Consider the following 12,803-nt stretch of genomic DNA (forward strand, 5'->3'; position numbering starts at 1 on the left):
CCGGACTAATAGAAATTCAGATTCTTTCTTACCCAAGATACTGAGTGAAACCTAAAGCAGAACAGATTTCAGCAAATACTGCTGTTTTGTTTCATGTTTGTTTCTCTAATTCCGACACCAATGATCAAATGTATGGAAGCTTGTTTCCAATTCCACCAATAAAATATTAATTACTCTCAGTGTCACTTTCATCAAAAAAATTGTCATTAAGAACCTTAAAAGTAAAATAAGTTTTAATAAATATTTTATTTTGCCTATATTAACAGTGGTCTTGATGGGGGGAGGAGTCAGTTCTGCCACGCTCATGTACGCATTAGTGAATCTCGATCATATTAATCTCCTCATCAACAGCGATCATAATGGAGTGCTATTAAATATGAAACAAAAGACCGCGGGCTTCAGGCACTTTTCAGAATAGCTCAGAAGAGAACATCTTGCAGAGCTGCCAACTCTCACGCATTCAACATGAGATTCACGCAATTGACACTGACACGCTCTCACGGCACGCCCATTTTATCACGCAGTGAAAAATCGTGAAGCAAAGAGAACATTGACACCAACAGACAAGACAGAGCAGGTTTATATGATATGAAACAGTCTCAGCTTTCTAATTCTATCAATTTTATTATGAAATTCAAACAATAAATATCTTTTTAGCTCTCCTAAATGTGATGTGACAGATCGTGGCACTTGAACTGATCACAGTCCCGGCTCCAGCTTTGAGATATAAGGTGGGCCAAGTGAAATTCCTGGTGGGCCCAGAGTTTTAACATTATTTTATTTTTTCCCTGTAACAAAACTTTATTTTATAACAAAAGAGGCAGGTCTTGAAAGGGATTCTGCTTTATTTACAGGGCTCAACGCTAAGGAGCTTTTCTACAGTCAGTAATAAAACAACAAATGACCAAATTACAAACAGTAGCACAAATAAATACGATCAGGGCAGGACTGAGGGGTCTGGGGCCTCTGGGCTTGAGTTTATGTCGGGGCCCTACCTACACTAAAAATGACCTCAACTAGAACATCATTTTGGAGTAGCACAAAATACACAAACATAAAATATGCTTTGAGGTTTCTAGAACAATTAATATGCAACATGCCTAGCCAAGAAAGTTTAGAGGTAATATTAAATAGTCATTATAATACAATAAAATACAGGCTGTGCTCCCTAAGTTGAGAGAAGATCAAAACCCTGAAATAACACTGAGCAATAAAGCTAGCATCTGTGTCCTTTTATGTCAGATTATTTCATTTTAATCAGGAAATTCGGAATAAAAAAGACACTGTAGGACTACCAATCAAATGAGATCAAATCAACAAAATACATCTTTGGATTTAATGCAGCTCAGACATAGCATGAACTGATTTAAACAGCAATTATAATGGCATAATCAGTGTTGGGTCTAATGCTGTTAGCAGTTACAGACTGAAAGATGAAGATCAGGATAAAGTTCAAATGCACTTCAAAAATACTTTTTAGAAAGAGTCATTAGTACAGAAATCAAATTACAATGTTGAAGCTTATGAAATGAAAATGTGAAATTTGTGTCAAGAACTAATAAAACAGTAGCCTACCAGTCATTCTCTACCATGTAAACATTTTAACATGTTAACAAATGTTTTAGCTAAACTCAAAAGTTGTCAGCCCTGAACAACAAACGCATGTCCTCTTGTGATCTGCTATTGGTGAGTAACTACATTGGTGGCTTAATCCCCTGATTATTGTCGAAAGCTCCTGGTCTTTTTGAAGATTCACTCACATTATAAATGTAAAATAATATACATATAAATTCTTACAGTTTGTTCGCCCTTGTCTAGTTGTGATGAAAAAGAGAAAAGGTTGTTTTTGATCTAAACATAATGCGTTGAACAGACAGCCTAACCGTTGTGCTTTTTTAGTAACTCACACCACGTTTCAGAACGCAATGTCAAGTTAAGCGTTTAACTTTTGACACCCAGTGCTCTTTTCCATTTTGTTCACTTTTTTTTAAAAGCACAAACGTGTTCGTTCATTTAACTCACAGCAGTTTTAAAACCTTCATAATGAAAAATAAAACCTTCCATAATCAAAATATATTTGTCCAAAAATTATGAAAGGATACTTTTTTATTTAACTTTTTTGTTTAGCATTTTAAATTAGTTAAAATTTGTATTTTATTGAATGACTAGTTCTTCCAGTGTTTCATCATCGCACTCGCGCTCGGATTGGTATAGTAAAATCGACGTCATTGTTCGTTACTGTGTTTAGTTTATGGTGTAGGAAGCCTCAGGACATGCAGAGCTGACGTTGTTGTTATGGCAATGGGTGTTTTTGTTTTCGACACACACACTGTACGCTGTTAACCAATCACAACAGACTGAGCTCTCTGGCCAATCAGAGCAGAGTAACTCACGATTGATTCATCTGACGAGCCGTTTGAGAATCATTGAAAATGTTGTGATGAGCAAATGTATTTTATGAGAAAATGAAACAGTTTTTTGACCTTTGATGCATGTAGGAGACTCCAAAACAACATTAGGAAACTTTAAAATAGCATAATAGGGGTACTTTAACAAAGATGAATCTGTATTTAATTTGTACAGTTAACACTACAGTGTTATTTTACATTTAATTATTACATATCTGTACCTGAATGCTACTGTTGGACCTTACTTTATTTGTAACTTTATTATATTGCATTTATCTTGTAATTAGTTTATTTGCATTTTATTTAATTTTTTTGGCTATTTGAATCCGATCCGTGACTCAAAAACCATAATATGATCTAAACCGTGAGTTTTGTCATTCGTTGCACCACTAGAAAAGAGACAACGCTGATATGCACCAACATAAATTAGAAAGCTTTTACACTACTCAGTCATGACAAAGAATTGATCATGTTTTATTGTAGTAACAAGATGTAGTTATACAATAGTTAGGCTGCTGTTTTTCATAGAAAGTATGTAGAAATACAGAGATAGAGTAGAGATACAGATACAAATCTAAATACAGTAGTACACTGTCCTATAAGCACCGATCTTACCTGTAATTATAGTTTTAACAAACGCCACAAGTACAAAGGAGAATCAAGAGCTTCATAGAATCTGGACTGTCATGAATTATGAACAAAACTAGTTTTCTCTGTGTAAAATGTGTTCTGTTCTGATGATTGATATTAGGAAAAACCTGGCTTTCTGATATCCAAAAAGATTACATAAATCATTAAGGGCATGATGACAATTAAAAGTGGGAATTAAAAATTTTCAACAGAAGAAAATGTTAAGTGAAGTTACACTTCCCATGGCACTTTGAAGTAGAAGATTCTGTCATATATAAGTACTTCATAAAAGGAATTACATGCAAACAAGGAATTATGTTCATTATTGATTAATTGCAGTTAATAACTTTGCATGTGTAGTTGTAAGTAAGCTACCACAATAAAAGAAAGAATATGCAAACGCTTCACACTTCAGCCTCAGTGGCTCTTCAAACTGAATCTACACTCACGCATCTGTGTCTGTAGTCAGCATTACGAGATGCTCACTTGGTTAACTTCTACTGTTCCATCGTAACTCTAATACTGTAAACGTTTCACTTCTTTTTTTACAAACTGAGACGTGTTAGAATTGCTACAGATGTTGTCAGGAGCTCAACTGGCCCAACTGCCTGACAATATTCTCAAATTAATCATTAAATTCTAGACTTATTGTTAAAGGAGAACTCCAGTCAATTTTAACATTGAGCTCATTTTTTTGTACATTTGGAGTGCTGTCAATACAGAGAACAACGACAAAGATCGGTGTTGCCTACATCGAGTTATTCTATTTTTAAAATTTGCACCCTGTTGACTTCAATGGGGCAAGTTTTAAACCTGCTTTTAGCCTCTTAACATCCTTGATGTGTCATTACAAGTGCACAGGTCATGTGAGTGATTCCTTCAGAGTGAACACGAGTGAATCTGACTGCAGTAGATGTGAAAGATATGTATAAAAATGATGTTATTTAAGCCAGCGCAAATACCTGTGTTTACATCCTGTTTTCAGTTGAAGTCCAAAGTAGTCGATTGCCGAGTTCACGTGCATAGGTTTAGTTACCTATGATCATGCGCGTGAACTCAGCAATCGACTACTTTGGACTTCAACCGAAAACAGGATGTAAACACAGGTATGTGCGCTGGCTTAAATAACATCATTTTTATACATATCTTTCACATCTACTGCAGTCAGATTCACTCGTGTTCACTCTGAAGGAATCACTCACATTTTCTGTGCACTTGTAATGACACATCAAGGATGTTAAGAGGCTAAAAGCAGGTTTAGTACTTGCCCCATTGAAGTCAACAGGGTGCAAATTTTAAAAATAGAATAACTCGGTGTAGGCAACACCGATTTTTGTCGTTGTTCTCTGTATTGACAGCACTCCAAATGTACAAAAAAATGAGCTCAATGTTAAAATTGACCGGAGTTCTCCTTTAAATCATGTGAAGAGCATTTTTATGTGAGCATGTCAGACAAGAATTATTTTGAGAGCATAAAATCGGAATTAAGCAAAACTAATAAATTGCCATATCTATTATAACACTTTCATTACAAAAAATTCTCCATCAAACATTTTCACAATATAAATACACTATATTGTGGTGTAAATACTCGAGTCCAATATATAATGATTATGGTTCTGAGCTGTACAGACGTATCGTCCGCTGTGTGTCGGGTCGGTGTTGCTGATGGTCAGGTTCTGTCCGCTCTGCACTGGTTTCAGTGGTTCTTCAGTGTCTCTGTACCAGGTGTAGTTGAGCACCGGTGGGTTTGCATCACTGAGTACGTTTACATGCACCCCCATAATGCGATTATAATGGGATTTTGGCAATATTGCGATTAAACTTTACCTCATGTAAATGCAATACTTTGATGAAACTATCGCGATTAAACTTATAATTTTGGTGACCATATTTGCATTAAACGCAATAAACATGAATTTAAACACCTTAATCTCAGTGCTCGGTTCTACACGGATGCCGTGTGTTGTTCACACAACTTCATGAATGAACTCCGTGATATTTTTCTGAAGTTTTCTCTTCTCCAAATCACTAAACTGTCAACACAACTCGCTGCGCAGTCTCTGCTCCGTATCTTCATCCAGACGAACGCGACGGCAGTGTAGGCAAACCCGGTGTAGTGCCGAATTCTGTGACTCTAGTAGGCGCTGTAGTGATAGTAGGGTTAAGATTAGGATTGGGATTAGGAGTAGGTTGGATTAGCACAATACAGCGCCTACTAGGGTTACAGAATTTGGTGGGTCACAGAATTCGGCACTACACCGGCAATGCAATATACATCATGGCACTGAATAATATGTAGTACCTCCTTAAAAATGTATTATGAATTTGATATGAGTAGATTAAAACATTCATACTATATGCCTATCTGAGTGTGTTATAACCATACTTATTAGTGAATAATCAGAATAATAAAAAATTGCATGTAAACTGTAAGTGAAGAGTTCTGCTCGTGTCATGTAAACATCTTACTGCGTTTAAGACCTAGTCTGATTATTAGAAATAATCGCATTATTGGTGCACATGTAAGCGTAGTCACTGCTGCAGCTCAGAGTCACTGAACGGCCCTCCAACAAAACCAGCTGCGTTTACAGACACAGATGTACATGTTCATCTAAAGGAAGAGAAAATCAATCAAGCAATTACATTATGATTTACAGCACTAATTCTAGATGATCAGACAGTGGCTTCTCATACAAAAGTGTATTTTTAGTGCTGAAAGTCATATTGTGACTGTGAAACAAAGTATACATCACATAATACTTTTATGGTGAAATTGCATCTTTTTCCTGTCAATCCATGTTTATTGTATGACCATAAACAATGCACTTTCATTGCATCCAAATGCAATCTAGATTGTGTTATGCAGTTACTGTATTACATTCACAGCATTTATGTCATGTTGTGTTGGCCATGCTGGTTTTAAAAATGATTTATTACATGAAAATGATAAAAACATTAATATTATTATTCCATATTTAACATTTTAAATATAATTTTTATGTTTAATTTATATAGTTTAAGGTTATTTTTTAGCTTTTAAGTCTGAAATCTGAAGTCTAATAAAGTAATGACTGTGAGTAAATTAGAAGAGCCTCTTGATACTCACACTGGACGTCCAGCATCACTGATGCGTTCTGAGGGTTTCGCCCTCCTGTGGTGATTTTTGTAAATTACACCATTGGAAATCGAGTCTAATGAACATAAAAGTCTTTCACCCTCCTGTGGTGATTTGTGTAAATTACACCATTCCAAATTGATTATAATAAACATAAAAGGGTTTTGCCCTCCTGTGTTGATTTGTGTGAATTACACAGTTGCATATCAAGTCTAATAAACAAAAAAGTGTTTTACCCTCCGGTATGCTTAATGTACAACTATGCAATTTCTTTTCCATAAACACTGGATGAAGCTGATTACAATTATAATCTTTTTTTAGCAAAAAAAAAAATACATTTTGAATAGAAAATGAATACACTGATGTATAATAAAATACTATGTTAATGTTTTATTGTATATAATAAAATAAATGTTTTATCCCTCCAGAAGGAGCTCCTATTTTTAAAGGAGTTTCTGTCTGAAAGTGTGACACCAGAAGAAGCTGACTGTGTTCTCAATCACAAGTAATGTGCAACATAAACAACACACTGAGGTGAAGTCCGTTTCCCACTGCTGATCTGTTAAGAGAAGAAATGCTTGTTCAAACTCATGCTATTTTACAGAAATGAACTTCTGACTCCTATATTTTCTGTAAGATCTCTGACCAAAGGTCACAAATGCGATAAATCGCGGGTATGAATATACACTGTTGGAAAGTTTTCTTTCATCGAAGCAAGACCAGTAGACGTTGGGATAAGCAGAAGTGATTTATTGGGATCTTCGCTGTGTGTCGTCTGTAGTGTTCTTCCAAGTCTAACTCAAGACAGTTGCCTTGCAAATTTATAGTCATTTAGGGGGAGGGATTTACACTGAGGTTGAACAAAGCATGCAAATTAAGTATACAGGTTAAGGAACCCACCCCAGACTCCAGCGTGTTACCAGTCTCAATCCAATCAGCATAACCATTCAAACGCATATGTGCTAATCCAATCAGCCCAACGATTCAATGTCTGGGCTGTGGCTCTGGGTGAAACTGGGACTCCAAGAGCCATTAAAGACAATAAGGAGAAAACAGGAATTGCAACTTTGCATAGCAGAATCATTATCTCAACCTTAAACGCTAAATACAATATTCTTTACAGTGATGTAATGTATGGAAGTATATTTGAAATAGATTTAAAATTTGTAACCCTTCAGTCGCCCGTTTGAGAGTTCTTAAAAAAACTCTCACATAATATACAAATTTAAACACTTATTCTGTGTTGTGTCCTTGATTTACATGAGTGTCATAGTTCTTCTCAAAACATAACTGTTGACACATACGACGCAGGGTGTAAAATGTCGTATAAATTACATGATTACACAGAAAACCATGTAGCATAAGAGTGGAAGTCTTGAAAATCCATGGCGCCTGAATTGCTGTGAAGTCTGTTTCCTGTAGAGTCCATTTCCCATGTAGAGTCGCTCGATGACTCGTCCCTCATGAGGCTTGTTCATGGAAATCTTAGGTGATGCTTTACATTAGGATGCCGCTTGTGAAGACATCAACACATACCTGTATCACAAGAAAACAAAGAAACGGCAGACCAGCAGTATTCATGCATAGACTTCATTCTTCCATAAGTCATTTGATCGTATAGTGGTTTTACGTCTAACTCTTATCAAAGTAAACTTCTGCTGACCATATAGTTTTTACATATAACTATATTACAGTAAACATTGTGATCGTATAGTGTTTTTTCTTAACCTAGTCTTAATTGATTCGACACCTATGGACCAGTGAGGTAGGGATAAACTACTGAGGGGGAAACCTATGAGGAAATCTTCACCACATGGCTGACCCCTGAGGCCTGTTGCACTTCGGTTCTTCCATGGGCTCCGCACTGGTCTGTGTGTCCTATTCTGTCCCTGTGTTGTGTGCACACTGTACAGTGTGAGAAAAATTGGCACATTTACATTCTCCAGTGAAACATCAGTCATAATAGACATCATAATACAGGATTGGTGCCTAACTGGAATATTCTGTGGTATAACATTTAAGGCTGTGAGTCTTACTTAACCAGGGTCCCCCAAAGGAAGGCGGAGACAGTCACTTTACTTTTGTTCTATTAAAGAAAAATCAGTCTTTCATCTTTGTTGTTGTTTCTGGGGAAATTAAGCACTCTCAGCCCAAATGGTTAACACATTATCAAGTTGCCCCCGAGTTAAATGACGAGGGGAGGGGCTGCTTCAGAGTAGCAAGCAGGCTGAGCAGAAGCTGAATAACTTTGTTAACTTCTTTAAAGTACTTTTTGTGTTTTCTACATTCTTTTCCAAAATGTCTGTGCTTACCACAGTAAGAACAACTGGCTTCTCTAGGACTTTTGCGTTTCTTTTGCTTCTCTGAGTTGACCTTAAAAGAAACTGCTGCAATTCTTATTCTCTCTTTGACATCAGAGTCTCTTTCCCAAGTAGCTAAACTGTCCAAGTTGTTTTGCAAAGTTCTCGTAGCCCATGTGATGTTTAAGAAAGGCAACGCCTTTCTGTGTTCTGACAAAAGCCCATCAAACTATGTGTGAACTAAAGGGCCATTATCATTTAACACCTTCTCTGAAGTGTCCGCTATACCACTGTATGCTGCAGATGACTGACAAAATCTTTCTGTGTACTCACAAACAGTTTCACCCTTCTTCTGTAAACAAATGGTGATATTTGACCAGTCAACTTTTGGTCCAACAATGTTCTTTAGCACTTTCAAAACTTCCTCTCTCAATTCATCTTTACTGGCCTGTTGCAGTTCAGAATTGTTTACAGCACTTTCAAAATCATTGAATTCTGACTCAGTCAAGATCTGTGATATTAGCTGGGTGACTTCATCTAGAGACATATCATAGAGCCGCATCTTTTTAGACAACTCTCTCCTAAACTCAGAAAAATTTCTTTGCACTGATGGCAAACTTTCAACAAGTCTGTCTATTTCCTTAGGACCTAAATATGTTTGGCAACAGTTTGTATTTGGACAACAGAAGAGTTGGGAGTAACACTTTCAGTTCCCTGAGATTGTCTCCTAGCCCCACAAACCTGCACTGAATCTACAGGCTCATCAGTTACTGATTGGATGGCTACATCTGTTTCAAAGAAAGCTTTTAAGTCAGGATAATTGTTATCAGGCTGACTAACTTCTTCCACATCAGTTTTTTCTGCATCTTTGTTGCGGTTAACTTTCTTAGTCACAGAAGATAATCTAGCATGGAGCTCTTTGATCTGTTTCTCTAGCTCTGAGTTGCGCTTAGACTGTTCTGTAGTTAGTGTTAAACCAAATTCTCTGTGACAACAGATAATGGCTTTCACATTGTTCTTGCGAACTTGCTCCTAGTACCTTCTTACAATCTTCAATTGACCATACTTTGTCTGGGTGAATGGCAAATTTCTTTGTCAAATTCAATCTGACTTCCTCAGTCACGATTGAGTCCATGCATTCTCCTAACAAAGACTTAAACTCATTGTCTGTCCATAAAAGGGTAGCTAATCCACCTTTCTCCATTGTGGGAATCAGCCTAGCATTCCTTCTAACCATTTTGTGACTTCCTTTGTTACTTCACAATCAAAAAACACTAAAACTTCTCTCTACTGTCTTACAAACAGGGTACAATCTTATTAGCACATGACGCTAATCTTCTCTAGCTTACAGAGGATAGATCTTGTCTAGCAAGAGGATACACACAAATATTAACATGTACTGCTAATCTTCCCTGCATGGCAGAGGATATCTTTCATCTCTAAAAGCAAACTTTAGAGGCTTATCTTTAGTTAACCAAACTCTACAGCTGTTTGTTAACTACTTCTCTGAACGGCGCAGAGGAAAACAATTTTGTACTGGTCTGCAATGGTTCTTTGAATGGAGTGAAACTCACCAAGTCTTTCGTTTGTAGAGAAAGATTCCATCTGGAAAAATTCAGTCTTTGAGATGTTTTTGGAGCTTGAAGTTTTCAATCTGGATTCAGAAGATTCAGTCTGGAACTTAGTCAGATCTTTGGGCTTGAAGTTTCAAGATTCAGATCTTTGAGCTTGAAGTTCTTTGTTGAGTTTCCTTTTTCTCCATCTGGGTCACGGCACCATCTGTTTGAAAGTTTTCTTTCATCGAAGCAAGACCAGGAGACGTTGGGATAAGCAGAAGTGATTTATTGGGATCTTTGCTGTGTGTCGTCTGTAGTGTTCTTCCAAGTCTAACTCAAGACAGTTGCCTTGCAAATTTATAGACATTTAGGGGGAGGGATTTACATTGAGGTTGAACAAAGCATGCAAATTAAGTATACAGGTTAAGGAACCCACCCCAGACTCCAGCGTGTTACCAGCCTCAATCCAATCAGCATAACCATTCAAACGCATATGTGCTAATCCAATCAGCCCAAGGATTCAACGTCTGGGCTGTGGCTCTGGGTGAAACTGGGACTCCAAGAGCCATTAAAGACAATAAGGAGAAAACAGGAATTGCAACTTTGCATAGCAGAATCATTATCTCAACCTTAAACGCTAAATGCAATATTCTTTACCGTGATGTTATGTATGGAAGCATATTTGAAATAGATTTAAAATTTGTAACCCTTCAGCACTATATTGTTATCGCGGGCACTTCAAAATACCGTGAAAAATAATAGATCAGAATTTATATTTATAGTACGCGCATTAGCTTATTTTCCATCAACCGCTTAAACAAACACTGCGTATATGCTGCGCAAAACACGTGCGCACTCTGATGTAAACAATCCGCACATGTATTAGCACTGTGTGCATGCGGCGCAGTGCGCACTCTAGTCTAATGTAATGAATCCACACATGGAGAAGCATGGCGGAAGGAGGAACGCTGCCGACGATTTATCCCCCTTCTAAAAGCAGGGCTGCCAACTCTACGCATTTAGCGCGAGACTCACGCAATCGACACTTTTCACACGCTCTCGCGCCACACATTCATTTTCTCACGCAGAGAAAAATCACGGAGCAAAGAGGACACTGACACCGACAGACTAGACAGAGCAGGCTACTTATGATATGAAAAAAATTCTCAGCTCTCATGTTCTGTCCATTTTATTACAAAATTCATTCGTTTTGGTGCCTCAGTTCAAGTAAACCGATCATATTACTTTTTATTTAAAGATACAGTACAAGTTACCGAAAGGTATTTATGCCTCATACATAATATCGATCAATCAGTGTTTTTCAACCACGGAAAGAGGTCAATAAAACTGCAGGTGAACAATTATGTCACAGAACGTTACATTTACCTCAGGAAAGCCGTTTAATGACCAACACGTTAGCTGACTACAAAAAGTATTTTGCTAAATATGTGCACTATATTACATTTTTATTATATTTTTACTTGTTTCACAATTTATTATAATGAAAACCAAATTATATTATTTAATTTAATTTGTTAATTTTTAACCTTTAATAATACCAGCTGACAGGGCTCTCTGTATGTTTACAGCATTATGTGAGATATATTTTTTCTTGAGAAAAATTAACATGTAGTCTATCTACTGTAGCCTACCTAATATTTATCCAAAGAGTCAATAATGAATCAAGATTGAAATCAAATCCCAAGAATTGAATTGAAATCGTGAAAATTGTGTAAAATTCTGTTTAGTTACCAAATGTTTTGACAATCACAATTACACCTATTGTGATGCAAGTTGTTTTTTTTCTACATCCCCCCGCCCAATCCATCCGTTTCTCTTGAGCAATTAAAATATTGTGATAATAACGTATACCGTGATAAAAGCTCAATCAATTAATCGCAGCATGAAAATTTGATACATGCCTACTTTAGAGTAAGTTTTCACTTGTTATCATTAGTAAACACGAACGAACGAATGCTTTGTTAATATTAGTTAATGTTAATTTCAACATTTACTAAACAAATTTTGCATTACCTAACGTTAACAAATGTTAACAAATCAAGCTTTTAATGTTGTTTATATGTCTATGTGGTTTGGAGACAAACCATGTACAAATGCATTAGTCAACACCATTGCTGAGTATTTTCTCCTTAAAACTGCAATGAACCAAAGACAGTCTCAAAAACACAGTTTGAATTCGCTGGTGTTTCTGACGTCACAAACTTGTAACCAATCAGGCCAACGAGTGGATCTCTGAGCTGCTGTGAGTGAGTGTGTGTGTGTGTGTGTGTGTGTGTGTGTGTGTGTGTGGGGGGGGGGGGTAATTTGCATATTCATAGAACCACCTATACTAAATGAGTCAAGGGTGTAGAGTTATATTCAAACTATTTTAAGGCATTTTAAAGAAAAGAAAAAACTTTTAAATATGTAATTTTGGTGATCAAAGATGAGTTTTAAGCGATAAAATACAGGGGACTTTAAGTGTTACAGATTATTTCAAGTAATTTGCCATAAAGTAGCTAATATCTGTCCATCATAATGTTAGTTCATTCATATAGTATATGGATAGTTCGTAAAAGAAGATATTTTGGAGAACATTGGCAACCAAAAACATCATTGGACCCCATTAACACTGAGGGGAAAAAAAACACTTGAACATTTTTCACATTATCTTCTTTTATGTTCAACAGAAGAAAGAAAGTCCTACAGGTTTGGAATGATAGAATTGCAATTTATTGGTGAAAATTTGCTCGAAAAATCCATTTGTGGTGTTTGAGTTATGCATAAAGAT

This window comes from Scardinius erythrophthalmus, assembly GCF_964197995.2.
Source record: "Scardinius erythrophthalmus genome assembly, chromosome: 4".
In the NCBI taxonomy this organism is placed as follows: Eukaryota; Metazoa; Chordata; class Actinopteri; order Cypriniformes; family Leuciscidae; genus Scardinius; species Scardinius erythrophthalmus.